General features: G+C 33.6%; 1 long non-coding RNA gene across 1 annotated transcript; it reads left to right on the forward strand.

Annotated features, from left to right (window-relative positions):
* Positions 1-6,397: 6,397 nt before the first annotated feature.
* Positions 6,398-10,160, forward strand: LOC145568736 (uncharacterized). Its single transcript, XR_014095913.1, has 4 exons — positions 6,398-6,584; positions 6,957-9,561; positions 9,670-9,778; positions 9,858-10,160. It is a non-coding gene; the product is annotated as an uncharacterized LOC145568736 (long non-coding RNA).
* Positions 10,161-13,106: the final 2,946 nt, after the last annotated feature.

Below are 13,106 nucleotides of genomic sequence, written 5' to 3' on the forward strand. Positions count from 1 at the left end.
ATTAAATTTTGGGTGAAAAGGGTGATAGTAGTAAATCTAAGCAGCAAACACTAATAAAGACGTTATTTTGCTTCCTCTTCATTATGCTCATGCATTAAGCTAGTTGGGATCTCACTTTTTTGATGAGATTTTTTTTTTTATTATTTTTTTTTAATAAAAAACAAATCAGAACCCATACATTTGCAAATTGAGATCTCAACAATTTTGTTTTAACTAACCAATAAGGCTTCTTATTAAATTCTTCCCTAATTAAAAGATAATTAAAGAGCTTCATGGTAAATTCTACCTCAAATTTCACCAAATTAAATGAGCATTTTTTACAGATCTAAAAAACTTAATAACCACAAAAATAAAAATAAAAATAAAAAAGTAACCAAGTAATGTAGTCATGCAGATGCCGGAGCTTGATTATGAATTTATACTCCGCCGCTCCGGACGCTCTAGTGAAAGTGATACCTTCACCCAAACTTCTCCCAAATTCTCTCTGTAGTATAGTAGCAGTATAGTGGGTAATTTGGTTTTTGGAGAGAGAAAGGTAATTGAGATGAGAATGATAATAGGTGTCATGAGGGATAAAAATGTAATTGTTATCATTTAAGCCAAAAGCCAACCCAAAAAAGCTACTCTCACTAGCTTTTGGCTTTTGGCGGAAAAGCTGGCTTTTTAGCCAACCAAAAAGCCAATTAACCAAACATAAATTTTGGCTGTTTGACCACTTCCAAAAGCCAAAAGCCAAAATCCAAAATCTATACAAAAAGCCATCAAAAAGCTACTTACCAAACAACCCCATAGATTATAGATAGATATAAGTATAGATATAGATTTATGCGTTTCTCATTTAGGAAAGCACCTCTCAATGGAAATCAAACATTGCACTGGATATATTGTCAATTTATCTTAATTATATAAGGTAGTTGGAAGGGGGGAGTGAAATATTGGTGTCCATCTTTTAAACTCCCCTCATTACCCTTATAAGCTGTGAAAAAAAAAAAATCTGTATCTATATCTATCTTCTATATTTATGCGTTTTTCATTTAGGAAAGCACTCCTCAATAGAAATCAAACATTGCATTGGATATACTATCAATTTATCTTTATTATATAAGCCAAGGTAGGTGGGAGGGGTAGTGAAATATTGGTGTCCAACTTTTAAACTCCCCTCATTACCCTTATAAACTGTGAAAAAAAGAAATTTTATAATCTGTATCTATATCTATCTTCTATACTTATTTTAGTATTTAAAAACACAAACCACAATTTTTCATATGACACATGGCTTCACAAGTCACTCATTACCCCATATGCCACATGTCACCTCCCCTAATATTTATATTTAAGTCTTAAGACATTCTACAACTTGCAAATTCAAGTAAGAAATTGAAGTGTTTTCATTTCCACCATGATAAAATAAGGTTCAATTAATTAGTACACATTACATAAACATATGAATTATAATAAAAAATTATTTTTTCATCTCCTAGACTTTAAATATAATTTAAACAAATATGTCATTTCATATCGCACAATCTTCATGTCTATATATCTAACTAAATTCCTTCATCTTCATTCACAGTTCTACCCTCACTCTTTTTTCCTTTTAAGTTTTAGAAATGAAACAATTAATTACTTCGTATAAAAGCATACCTTCATATGAAAATAATTAACCAAAGTAACAACTTATGCATTGAACGGGCCAAAAAGCTAGTTAACGTTAATTCCTAGACTTTTACTACCTCCTTACTCCATATAATCATCCATGATTAAAAAGACTCTAAAAACGAAACTATAATTAATAAAAACGGATTATCTATAAATATAACTAAAGTAGCAACCGCTGACATCATATGGTCCACATAGCAGCTTTATAAGAAAAATTTTCCCACCTAAATAAAATATGATGTCATTATATTTAAAAATTTAATTTCACCTCCTCTCAATTTATCTACACTCTTTAATTTATTTAATTTTCTTTTTCACCAACTATTTGTATCCAATGCATACTCTATGTTTCTTATATGAGGTAATTAAGTAATATGAGTACATACAATATATACTCCATGTTTCAAAGAAATTTCTAATATCGTGCATCGTACGAGACTAATCTAGTAAATCATTAAAAACAACTCCACTAAATACAAGCCCAATATATTTCACCCTCAAACCCTTAGATAATCAAAAGTTAAACATAAAAATAACTAATTGAGCCTTTTAAACATAGTAGCATACACTAAAATACATTGCAGACACCGTAAATCTATTACCTTAGCCCTAAAGTACAGATCTAGCACTATTAGACTACTAGCATTATATACAAACTATTCCACTACGTCCAACTTCTATTTCCGCATCCTTGATCAATTGATCAACACCATTATTAGTGACATAGCAACCACTCATTCATCCTCTATAATGCCTAATTTGAAGCATGCCTGCCAAGGCATTCCTAAATACCACAGATAATTTGGCTCCCACTGTTAAGATTAGAGAAGTGTTCATTTGCAAATTGATCTAGAACCATTTGTTTCCAAGAAACAAACATCATTATAAAAATTAACATTGTAAACCTGTCTTACATCACACTTCTTAATATATTTCAACTTCAACGGAATATACCTAACTCGAATTTTACTACCATAGCTTTTACTTGCCCACCAATTGTGTATTTGTAAGTTATTATGAAAGCAATTTTGTTGAAATTGTTACTAAATAGTGTACCTACGGTATGTAATTAATTGTTTTGAATTGAAATTTAAGTTAACATTGTTTTGGAAATTGGCCAAAAAGCTAATTCACGTTAATTTCTAAAATTTTACTACCTCCTTACTCCATATAATCATCCATGATTAAAAAAGACTCTAAAAAGAAACTACAATTAATAAAAACGGATTATACATCATTAAAACAACTCCGCTAAAAACAAGCCTAATATATTTCACCCTCAAACCCTTAGATAATCAAAAGTTAAACATAGAAATAACTGACTGATAAAAGTGTTTTAAACATAATAACACACACCAAAATACATTATTGCAAAACTCCATAAATCTATTACCTTAGCCCTAAAGTACATATCTAGCACTATTGGACTACCAACATTATATACAAACTATTCCACTACGTCAAACTTCTATTTCCACATCCTTGATCAATTGATCAACACCATTATTAGTGACATAGCAACCACTCATTCATCCTCTATAATGCCTAATTTTAAGCATGCCTGCCAAGACATTCCTAAATATCACGGATAATTTGGCTCCCACTGTTAAGATTAAAGAAGTGCTCATTTGCAAATTGATCTTGAACAATTTGTTTCCAAAAAACAAACATCATTATAAAAATTAACACTGTAAACCTGTCTTACATCACACTTCTTAATATATTTCAACTTCAACTTTTACAAAATATACCTAACCCGAAGTTTACTACCATAGCTTTTACTTGCCCACCATTTGTGTTTTTGTAAGTTATTGTGAATGCAATTTGTTGAAATTGTTACTAAATTGTGTACCTGCAGTATGTAATTAATTGTTTTGAATTGAAATTTGAGTTAACATTGTTTTGCAGGATTAGAACATTATCTATAATATATTGGTGTTGTTGTGAAACTGTGCAATGTGTATTAGTTAAATTGACCTGGAATTTCTCAGTGTTATTTAAGTATAATAGGTATTGGTTAAGTTTGGTTGTAGTACACGCAACGGAAAATAAAATTTAAGGGCAAATGATGCAAGATAGAAAACATGTTTTCCGGGCAATGTTCAAGGTAATTTCCAAATCACACACTAATCCTCTCTGGCGTATGTTGTCATGGCTGGCTATCTTTCGTTTATGATGTTTTGAAATCAACCTGTAGGATGATAGTTTGACTATTGTGGGCAAGTAAAAGCTAAAGGAGAAGTTTTGAAGGAGTTTTTTTTGTATACGAGGTCTAAGGTAATGTACAATGTGTGTTGTTTTTTAAAATTAAAAACTTAACCTTGTTGTTTTATCCTAGTATTAATTCCATGTAACTTATTGTATCCATATTTAACTGCCACCAAACACGAATTGTCAAATGAAGAGTTTTTCTAGGATCTGTCAAACCTTTGACTCACGTAGGAGACGTTGGGTAGCTAAAATGAGATTTAGAGGGCTATTGTATTTGTCTTGTGACATGCATCTTCCAAGGTAGCTAGGGTACTGGCTAGTGACCCGAATGGATCCGATCAGTAAGATGTTAATTTAATGACCCCTGATGGAAGGTGTTTAAGATTATCTAAAAATCAGGTTTATTGGGTTCTTGGCATCCCTAATGGGCCAAAGGTACTTCCATCTTGCAAAACATTAAAAAGGGTACAACAGGAAAAGGTTAAAAAAAAATACTCGCAAAGTATGGTACAACACAGAAAAACCATTCTCATAATGGACAATCAAGGGTCTACGATATCGTAGAAATTCCGGTGTACCCTGAGTTGTTGGAGAGGCTTGAGTGTTTCTGGGAAGAGAACGAGGAGGAAGAATTCAAGACACACATCTTATTTATTGCATTGGAAATGTTGTTATGTCCTGCTTTGTCCCGTAGATTGGCTTCTAACTTGGTACATGCTTTAACATGTGCTATGGAAGCCGCTGAATATGATTGGTGCACTTTAGTGCTATCCAAGCTGCTTTCTAGTGTTCGGTCCTTTGCTCATAGATTTTGTTCTTATGGGCATGCTGGTGGATGTGGAGGCTGCATTTTATTTTGCCGTGGTACGTTCAGTGCTATATGTATGTTGTTGTTGGCCCTTGGTTTTGTATGTGAACAATAAAATGATGTTATGTTTAACAGATTTTTTACTTGGACCGGCTTGATATGGAGGCTGTACAATGGGTATTTCCCTAGGTTGAAGGTGTGGACCATGAAAGAGATAATGGTTTCTAGCAAGGAGGACAGATTACCCAATGGAGTTGATTATGGATGTAAACGAGTATATAATGTTCTTTTTTTAACCACTTTCATTTATGCTACTTTGTGTTTAATATGGTCTAAATTTATGTACTCATGGAAAAAATTTGGTGTGTTGATAGACCTTGGATGTCGCTTATGGTGAGATTCATCCAAGGCAGGCTAGAGATACGGATAGACCGGATGTTGTAACTAAGCTTGTGATTGAATATGACATTGATTTCACAGCTACTCCTAGACGACCTAGAGGGGCGTCATCATCAAAGTTCCCTCGGTAGGAAGTTGAAAACACAGACTGAATGGAAAGTCACTACTACAAAAATAGGCTATGGAACCACTCATATGGCACCAGTTAAGTCACTTGTCTGGTTTCTTAGATTAAGAAATCTGTTTTCTAAGAAATCTGGTTTCTTAGATATTTAATAAGGCACCACCCATTAGAGAAATCTAGTGCCTTAGGAACTTTTAAAATTAATGTATTTTCATTGGGGTCAAAGGCACTATTGTTATGTAAAATATGGTCTCTTCTTATTTATAAATTTTTTTTATTAGTTTTAATTATTTTAAAGAATTTTAATTCATGAAACCCTATTTTTTTATAACCCACAATCCTAACTTTTTTCTCTCCCCAATCGTCTTCCTCTTATTCATCTACTCTCTTTTCAAATAACCACTTCAGTTTAAAAGAAAAACCCTCTATTCTATTTTCACTTGAAGAAGAGATACAACAATGGTGAGGTACGACATAGCTATTACAATCATCTCTTTTAAGTTGAATATGGGATTGTAGCCATTCCTAAGAGTAACGTTGTCGTGGTGTTAACGGTACCAACACCGTTGTTCTTGGGGTTGAAAAGAAATTTACTTATCGCAATACTTCAATATTCCAGGTTTTCTTTAGCTCTCTTCTAATATGTTACATTTGATTGTTTTTTGTTTTAAGGTTTGAGATTTGTGCCAAAGGGGGTGATTTATGGTTTAGAGAATTTATGGAGGAAAGTTGGGTTTAAATTTCTGTTAAGATTTGATTTATATTATTTGATTTGATCTTTGGTAATGTTTTTCCATCCATTCAATAACTTTAATTGTTTGTTTGCGATTTTTCATATTTTTCACTTTTTTTTTTTATACTTCAATTTTATTGTTGTATTCTAATTATTTGATGCCATTCCTTGTCAACAGGTTTAATTTGCAAGAACTCAAGAAGCATAAGTGGGTTTAGAGCTGATCATGAACGGGAAAACCCTCTAGGCCCGACCTGCTCGGCCCACTTATAAACGGGCTTGGACAGTAGTTTATTAAAAAAATATTTGGGCGGGCTGAGCCCGGCCCACTTGCATTAATTGGCAGGATATGGCAAGCGTAAAATTATTCCAGGCCAGCTCGCCCGACCCGATAAGATTTCTCTATGCAAATATAATTTAGAACATTCTGGATGCTAAAAAATGAAAATGATAAAAAATAATACTCATAAAAAACAAACCCTAAGCTCCTAAACTCGTTCATAGCCGTCTAAGACACAAACCCACTACACTTCTCATTCCCATTCTCACTCTTTTATTTCTCTCTCTTCCTCTTATCTTCTTCCTCATGGGTGAAATTTGAGATCTTCAATCTTCTTCAATAATCACGAGTTGTACAAACGTCACTTGAGGTATGTCTTACCCTTGTTATATTTTGGGTTTTTTTTTCCAGTTCAATTCTTATTTCATGTAATCTTGTTTAGGTTTAAATTTATAGTTTGGTTTGAAATATGTATTTATATTGTTCCGATTTGCACTAGCTATATTAGTATTCTCTATCACTTTGGGCTGATTTCAAATTTCAATACTAGAAAGTTTGGTCTTTTTACTTGGTTTGAATGAATTGATTCTCACACTCTATCACATGGGTCTTCCAAATGCAGAGTATTATCATCTATCAATTCATATTATTATCAAATTATAATCTCTGTTTATAATCTGACCTCCTTATGTTAGTGACATTTAAAGGTTATTTATATATTTTTACATGTCATATTTTATAGGACCTATGGCGACAAGTAGTCCAAATTCTCTTGTTAACTTAGACCCGGAGGATGAGGATGAAATTCCGTGTAATACGAGTGGAGTGCCGGTCAACTCTTGAGGTAAGAAGTTGAAGTAATCTGTATGGCAGCATATGGAGAGGCAAGTTTTGAAAGATAAGAGCATCAGAGCCACTTGCAATTATTGTTGTTCAATTTTTCCCGCTAATAATAGTAGTGGTACGTCTCATCTTCAAAGACACGTAAATAAATTCCCTAAGCGAATTAATCATGATATTAGAAACTTTTGCATTTCTGGTACTCCATCTAGCGGTGGTACAAGTAATGTGCCTTTAAAAGATCCTAATGTCAATCTTAAGGAAGTGCGTATAGCTGTTTGCATATATATTGTTGCTGGTGCACATCCGTTTTCTACTTGTGAGGAACCTGGAGTTAAGTATTTGGCATCTACCATGTGTCCTAGATTTAATATTATTAGTAGGCATATATTAAGGAGAGATGTTTTGAAATATTACAATGATGAAAAATTAATTCTCATGGATGATTTGCACAAAACTCCTAGTCGAATATGCTTTACTACTGATAATTGGAGAAGTGAACATACTGATGATGAATATATGTGTATAACTGCCCACTGGATTGACACCAATTGGAAATTACAAAAAAGAATAATTAAATTTAGGGCATTAACTCCTTCTTTTGACGGAGTTTCTCTTGCTGACGAGGTTGCATTGTGCTTAGGGGGATAGAAAATAGATAATAAAATCTTCAGTTTCACAATAGACAATGCATCTTATAATGATTCTATGATTGCTTCAAGGAATGGCAACGAGTCGGATCTGGACCGGGTTCGGATGGACCCAGATCCAGATCCGTTTTTGTATCTCAAATCCAGATCCGACCTGGATCCGGCGGATCTGGAAATTGGGGACTCGGATCTAGATCCGACGGGTCCGGATCTGGGTCTAATATATTTTGCCTAATTTTTTGTAATTAATGTAATGTTTGGGTAAAAAAAATGCATGTTAAACTTAGGGATTATTAAGTGCAACCTAAATTAAAGTTATTCAACTAATCAAATAACACAAAGTAACCAACTTATATACTTATACTTTGATATAAAAATTATAAACAACGAAAAATGTACGATGTTACAAATGAGCAAGTGAAAAAATAACAATGATGTATCTGATGTGAGCATCCAAAATTCATCTCTTAAAAGGGCTAATTCTTTATCACTACTAACATCATCAACATTTTTAATAAAGAAATAAACAATTTTAGTTTTTTTAATAGGAAAATTTTAAAATGGTTAAACAGATCTGGATCCGGGTCCAGGGGCCAAACCTGGATCTAGATCCGTTTTTTTTCAACAGGACCCGGATCCAACGAGTCTAAAATTTGAAGACCCAGATCCGGGTCGGGTCCAGATCTACTACCATCCCTAATTGCTTCTCTTAAAGGTCATCTTCAAAGGAAAAATTGTTTGTTCTATGGTGGTGAATTTTTTCATTTGCGGTGTGCTTGTTATATCATTAACCTTGTTGTGCAAGCAGGACTAAAGTGCATAGATGAAGTTGTCATTAAAATAAAAAATATAGTAAAGCACTTTAAGCACTCCATCCCAAAGCAAAAAAATATAATGTTGCTGAAACAAGTTGTGGCATGAAAACACACAAAAGGTTGCAAGGAGATAATTGTATCAGATGGAATTCTACTTTTCTTATACTTGATCGTTTAATCTATTTTAGAGATGTCATTGAGCATATGGTTACTCGAGATAAGGATATTAGAGTTTTTGCTCTAACATTGTGGGATAGAGTTTGTGAGTTGCATGAATTTTTAAAAGTATTTTAAGATGTGACAAATAGTTTTTGAACTTCAAATAATCCCACTTCAAACCTTTACTTTGATGGTGTATGGAGGGTTCATAGAAAATTGATAGAAGTTGCAAGTGGATCCCTAGGTAGTTTGACTTCAATGGCCAAGTGTATGCAATAAAAATTTGATAAATATTGGTCGAGTTATAGTCTTATTCTCTCATGTGCTACTGTTTTGGATCCTTGATTCAAGTTAGAAAGGGTAGAATATTGCTACGAAAAGTTGTATGGGGAACTTTATGCTAGAAATATGGTTCAACGTGTTAATTCTATTTTGTTTGACTTGTTTGATGAGTACAAAGATATGCATGTTGGGAGTTCTCCAAACCAGGCCTCTAGTAGTGGAACTAGGGGTAATATTTCTAGTGTTGATGGAAGTGGAGTTTCGATGGATGAATTATTGGACTACAAATTATTTTTAAGTAAGAAAAGGAAGGCAGATAACATGAAGAGTGAAATAGAGCTATATTTAGAGGAGAAGAATCCTGAAGTGACAGAGAAATATGATGTTCTGGCATATTGGAGTAAGAGTATGGTTCGATATCCAACCTTTCCAATTATGGCTCGTGATATTTAGACTATCCCCATCTCAACTGTACTTTATGAATATGCTCTTAGTATGGGAAAAAAATTGATAAATCCTTGGAGAGCCTCTGTAGGAGAGAAGACCATTGATGTACTTGCATGTTATGAAGATTGGTTTCGTTCAAAGGGCCTTAAATTAGGTACAATATTTAGTTTTTAATATAATTGCTCCATTCTTTTTATTATACTATAAGATACCTATAATATTATTCTAATCTTTAATTTTTTATTTTTTTTTATTTATTAAGGTTCTTCAACTTTCTCTGGTTATGAGGAATTAGCTTATGACGACAAGGAAGAGGAAACTGAATTTGGAGTGAATGACCAAGATTGTGTTAACATTGAGTGATATCATAAGTAAGTATCCTTACTTTAATAAATTTCATTAATCATTTCACACTAAATGTTGTTTATAAGTTTTTTTTTTTGTTTGCAGAGTGTGTATTTCAGAACACTGACATATCATTGGAAGGGGCAAGAGATAGAATATTAGAATTTGAAGAAATATTGCTTATTGATATCAAATGGTGAATTTGGTGGTCACTTATAGTCATTGTATTTTGGACTTGGACTTTATGGTTCTAAAGTTTTAAACTGATGTATTAGAGTACTACGTATTTATATTTCTAAATTGAAGTATGTTGTAAGGTTTAAACTTATTATGGCCTAGTGCACATGAGTAACAAAGTAGTTATGAGTGTTCTTTTTTTTTTTTTTTTCATTCAATTCTAGCATTTCATTCACAGGTTTGCACTTTGCAGTGTGCATTACAAAGTTGTGTTTTTTTTTTTCTATTGCAAAGTAGCAGATTATACATACTTAAAATTTGTATATGAAAAACAAAGAGAGTAAACAAGCTCGTTAGCCCGTGGGCAGCCCGCTTCTTTTAAAAGGGCTGGTAAGGGCAGTGTTGTAAGGTTAGTATTCAGGGCCGGGCTTTCATTAATCTAGCCCGTTGGACATATTTTATAACTTAGGCTCGGCTCGTGTTCGGCCCAAGCCCGCAAATGATCAGCTCTAAGTGGGTTAAAACTAGGACTCTTATATATTTTAACTCCCAATATACTTGTAGTATTAAGATGTGAGACTTTAGATAAGCTAATGGTTCAGATTCATATTGTAATTGTTTACTTTTTTTTAGGAAATTGTAATTCTTTATTTTTTAATTAATTAGTAGATTACTAGATTCATATTTAACATCGTTATTGATTTTGTAATTTTCATATACAAGCAATCAAGTATAATTATTTTTATCAATGGATTGGACAATTTTAAAGCTAAAACGTTTGATTATCTAGCAGTTATGAAAGGATAATGGTTCATCCAATCATTTGTGGCAATAATCGTCATTCCATTTTTTTTTAGAAAAAGGAGTAATGCACAGAAACCGGTTATTCTAATACACTGGTTTCTTAGTACGTATCAAAGAAACTAGAGATCTTAATAATTCTGGTTTCTTAGCTTTGGTAATCAAGAGTTTTTAAGTAGAGCTAAGAAACCAGACATATGTAGTAATCGGTTTCTTAGAGAAGTTAAAGGATCCGAAAAAAATCTTCGGTTTCTTTGGCTAAGAGACCTACTACCTAGGCACTGTACCTTTTACGGTCTCTCAAACCAGTTTTTCCAGGTCTCTTAGGCCATATTTTGTAGTAGTGAGTGCAAGTGTTGTTACAGTAGTTTTTGAAGAACTAAATGAAACACAAGGCAAAATAGCAGTTTGGTTTGATGCTTTACCGTATGTTGGTAATGTAGATGACTGGAGAAGATAATTAACAATCGCTCTGTTCTATATGCATGGTTTATTCTTGATAAAAGTACACGTCTCATTTTATTGTTATTTGCGTGTCATCAGGTTTCTATCTACTGGAGCCCTGCCCCTACTACGAAAAATGATTTCAGTGGTTAAATTTCCACTAGAAAATGTCCTTTGGCTAAAGGTTTTTTGATATTGTTGTTTGTAGTGGTTAAATCGTGTTAGTGGTTGTGTCTGAGGTGAGTATTTCGTGGTTGGTTCCATTCTATGGAAGTGGTCATATATAAAAATATATTTTATGGCTTCTAGGTTCTTCTCCCGGACTGTAGAAGAACCTTAAGTTCTGATCCTGCTTTATACTGGATTTGTATTGCTTTAGAGACAAACTTGGGGTATGAGATGATGTTGTTATCTGCTAATTCCATAACATCAGAAAAGAGTCTCGTCAACAGACCAGTAAGTGGCTTTATATATATATTGATCCCTGGTTCAGTAGGATGAGTTAATCACAGGTTATCCTTTTTTTGTGTGCAGATGTTGAACTTAGACCAAGTTTATCATGATATATTCGTCACCTACATGAAGGGTCTCACTGCATGCAAGCTGTCAAGGAACCTATTGATGGTAAACAGGACTCGTGTATGTGTAAAACAGTTTACAGTTGCAGCCCCCTAACTTATTTGTTCCCTAATTTAGTACGCTAAATTGTTTGCGTGAACTATGTAATACGAGACAATATATTGTATTATTATTTCTGTACTGAAGTTGTTAGTTGACGCTGAATAATAACTTTAAATAACCACATCAATTTTACTTTAGTTACGGACAATTAGTTCATACGACAAGTATACAACATTATATGCCTTAATGACCCATACATATGGCCCAACAGATTATGCTTCCTTGACATTTTTCATTAATTGTGTTTAATAACAATTAGTGTACAAATTTATACCCAGTAAAGGCCCATACAACTGGCCCAAGAGAACTATGCAACCTTTGGCATACTTTAGTAACAATGAGTTGTTATCAAAAGGTTGGTAAACAAGACCAATGGTCCAATACATTTTATTTTCCATAAACTAGAATAAATTGTAGGGCTATAACGCCCATACATTTCGATTACAAAATTGACCATAAATCATATCGCAAAATATAAAGGCCTCTTAGCATAATTCAACTAAACTTTTTGCATGGCAACCCATCAATTAGTACACTATTACATTCAACATTAACAAAACCCTACACAAAAGCCCCATTGAATATATAATGATGAATTGGTCAAACATGACCTTTCCTCATTTCACAGATCACCACGTCTTTGAATTGCTCAAGCTATCAATTAACTCCAAAGTGCTTTCCTTCCTAAAAACAACAATTGCATGGCCACTGTGTACATTAGTCTTGGAATATCCATACACAGCATACGGGTGCAGGCCATGGCAAATCACACGGGCCATGTGTACAGAAACTCTCATCTCAGTTAAGATTATCATGCTGGCATATTTAATTCCACAGTATTTTTGAACTCTTGTACAAATGTATCTTTTTCCATGCTTTTGCAATCCAACACCAACCATTCTTGCGCCCATAGATTGATCCTGTTGTTACAACATTAGTGCTTCCTACAGTCGTACTAATATTTATATATTTTTTCCGTCTAATAGGTTGCTAGGGGGAGTCCTAGTGGGGGCAGGCGGCACTCCTAGTCCTAGATTCAGCCGTCTTAGGTGACTGACAACTATCCTAGGCCATGCCGTGTGTGTTTGTGAGAAACAAGGAATAACAAACACAGACGGAAATTAAAGAATAGGGAAAAGAGAGAGCAGTCGGTTACCTTGTATGTAAGGTACTGTTGAAACTGTTTGGGTCGGCTTTGGTACAGGCAGAACAAACACAAGCGACAGCAAGCAAATTCTCTCAGAAAGTCAA

This window comes from Chenopodium album, chromosome 11 (genome assembly GCF_948465745.1).
Source record: "Chenopodium album chromosome 11, dcCheAlbu1.1, whole genome shotgun sequence".
Lineage (NCBI taxonomy): Eukaryota > Viridiplantae > Streptophyta > Magnoliopsida > Caryophyllales > Amaranthaceae > Chenopodium > Chenopodium album.